Source organism: Terrapene carolina, unplaced genomic scaffold (assembly GCF_002925995.2).
Source record: "Terrapene carolina triunguis isolate 2854851 unplaced genomic scaffold, T_m_triunguis-2.0 Scaffold131, whole genome shotgun sequence".
In the NCBI taxonomy this organism is placed as follows: domain Eukaryota; kingdom Metazoa; phylum Chordata; order Testudines; family Emydidae; genus Terrapene; species Terrapene triunguis.
The window spans coordinates 18,070,028-18,073,105 of NW_020664482.1; the positions used below are offsets into that span (position 1 = coordinate 18,070,028).

General features: G+C 43.6%; 1 protein-coding gene across 3 annotated transcripts in view; it reads right to left on the minus strand.

Moving 5' to 3' along the window:
* The window catches only part of CAPN6 (calpain 6), a 76,544-nt gene that overhangs the window by 3,867 nt on the left and 69,599 nt on the right, over nt 1-3,078 (minus strand). The gene's annotated exons all lie outside the window — the stretch shown is intronic.

The window sequence follows — 3,078 nt, forward strand, 5'->3', positions numbered from 1 at the left end:
CCCAGGGCTCCGGCCGCCCTCCCTCCCGGCGCCCTCCCCCCGGCCGCCGGGGGGAGAGCGGAGCCCCCGCCGGGGCTCGCCGCCCCCCCCCCGGGCTCCGAGCTCCCGCGGGGGGAAGGGGGGCGGCCGGAGGCTTTTTTGCCTGGGGCGGCAAAAAAGCCAGAGCCGGCCCTGGTGACAGCAATTAGCCCCTTGGCGGAAGGAGGGGCATGAAGATGAAAAGCAGGAGGAGGAAAAGTCACCTAAAGCTTCCCAAAGCATAACAAAGGTGTGCTCAAAAGTGCTGAGGGGAAGGTCAGAGTTGATTATTATAGTATATGGACCATCCTTAATAATCAGGGGCATGTGAAGGAGTCATAAGAGCATTGGCAGTCTGAGTTCCCATAGAGAGGCCAAGCCAGCTTGACCTTTATCTCTTGCCAAAGTACGAGCCCAGCCTTTCTGTTCAGCTGCTCTTTTATAAAAATCCATTTTTGACCCTAGCTTGAATACTATGGGTATAACATTATACCCATCACCACTGCCCCTCCACCCCCGGGTCAATGCAGAAGACAAAGAGGGGAAGTGGTAGAGATTTGGGGTCCTTCTAAATTGAACAATACATAACAAATACACAGCGAGGAGAAAAGACAGAAGCTGGGGTTATTTTACACCTTCCAAAGTAACAGGCATAACTGGCTGATGATTTTTTTTACGCTCACCACTAACAATAGGCCTGTCTCAAAGGACAGCCTGTATTTAAAAGGCAGGACTGATGCTTTGATAGACAAGCTGACAAAAAGGATTCCAGAGACTTAAGCAATGAGTCTCATCACAGCCATGTGCGGTGACTAACCGCTCTCTGCTCAGTGTGGGAGACGGGGTCAGAGGAATTGGTGCAAAGTGGATGTAGGAGGAGGGAAATTAATGCTGCTGTCGCCATCCCTGCCCTGCTCTAATCCGTTAGGAGACAGGCACAGGTTGCAGAAAGCCGTGCATTCCCTGCAGCTGGAAGCTGTTTGCCATGGTTATGCTTCTCTTCAACTAGCATCCTGGCAGCACATTTTAGGAAGAAAAATCCGCCTGCCCTGTATCTCTGAATGTCCAGGAAAAGTCCCTCCCCTTTTGCCAGAGATCAGATCATTTTTTAATCCCACTTTGGTTAACACAGTAACTGCAAAATGAACGTAACAGCCCAGTTATCATGAGAAATCCTAGGGAAACTCAAAGTAAATCAAAGGTAAGCTGCATAAGATCAGGGCTAATCTGAGGTCTGGGTAGCAGCCTCGCGAGAGGGGATACAGCCTTGTAGTTAGAGATGCATTAAAACAAGCGAGTACAATTCTCACATTATTAAAGGTCATTTGTGTTTCCAAAATCCAATGCTTGATCTCTTAACAATACCCCCTAGCTCTTATATAGTGCTGATAGTAGACCTCAAAGTGCTTTACAAAGGAGGTCATTCTCATTAACTCCACTTTAGCAATAGGGAAATGAGATGCAGAGTGGGGAAGCAACTCACCCAATGACACCAAGCAGAGCAGTGGATAGAACCCAGGCCCCTAAGTCCCAGTCCAGAGCTCTAGCCACTAGAGCATACTGCCTTCACCTTTTGCTTCCTCCCTCTTCCCCGCACCATGGTTTGTTTGACAAACTCCCCCTCTCTATCTTACTCCTGGCTTACACACCAGACCGTTTTTAAAGTAAAAGTGTGAGGTCCCTCGGCACCTCTCTAGATATTAAGGCGCAACATTTATGTGTATAAAAGTAGCCATCAAACTCCATATGAAAGCTCCGAAATAGATGGTCAAGAGGTGCTAATTCCCACCAAAGGCAATGAAAACCAGCCCTCAAAACCCCCAAAATCATTTTCATGTAGGTCCCTACACACAAAGTTAGATGCCTAATGTTAAACATCCAAGCTGGAAAGAGCTGACCTACCCCTTCTTTGGTATTAGGACCAGAGTTGGTCACGTATTTTTCTACAGAACACTTTCCCCGTCAGAAAATGCAGTTTTGTCAAACTGAAACGTTCCACAGGAACATGTCCATTTTTGACACCATTGTCTACAAGGAAGTCTCCAAACAAATCATTTAGATTCTCATTTTATTTTAATAATTTCAAAACATTTGGTTTTGATAAGGTAAAAACATTTCATTTAGACACTGTTTCAATTCATTTTGTTTCTACTTTTATATTAAATATATAATATTAATGTAGATATATTTTTTCAACATGCAACGGAACTTCATCACTAGATGATATCTCAATTGGAATAACATCCATTTGCATGTTGACAGTTCTCTGCTCTAAAAGAGGTTGTTTGCGGTCTTTGGACAAAGAGTCAGATGTAAAAGTGTAACTTCCTTGTAGCCATTAAATTTAAAGCGACTGTAGTTCCTTAATAACGGATATTACATATCATTTCTGTCAAGTGTATCTACTTGGTCACAAGGACAGACACCAACATCTCACACAAACAAACAAGATAACAGCTAAGTACAGTACTTCTGAAAGAGCAAGAACCATTGATATTTAAGAGAAAGGAACAGACTTGCCCATATTCTGTACTCTGGCTATCCATAGAATAGGACTGTTGCCCTGACAACACACATAGCACTTACAGATTACTGCAGCAGGTAGCAATGTATTGGTTTTTTTGGTAGACAATTATTTCTGTGTCACTGAGTGTGTTGATTTAGCCTTTGGGGCACATGCTTACAGTCTATTACAAGTAACATGAGAGCCCACCCCTAGTCAAAGACATTTTGAAAACTGTTCTGAATAAAATGGGGTCTTTTCACAAAATGGTGTCAACTACTGTGGCCTTAGGCAAATAGCAAAGCAAAATGCTAGAGCAGATTCTTAATAGCAATCAGGCAAGCAACAGGCCCAGAGAAGAGACAGAAAGGAGAGAACACAGAATTCTAATAGTTAACGGGCATATCTGTATTGCAGCAGAGCGCTGTTAACCCAGATGATTTAATTGATCAAAAGAAATAGAAAGACTAACATTTTAATAAACTAATTAAACCTACTCAGGAGTTACAAAAAGAAAGAAAGAAAGAAAGAAAGAAAGAAAGAAAGAAAGAAAGAAA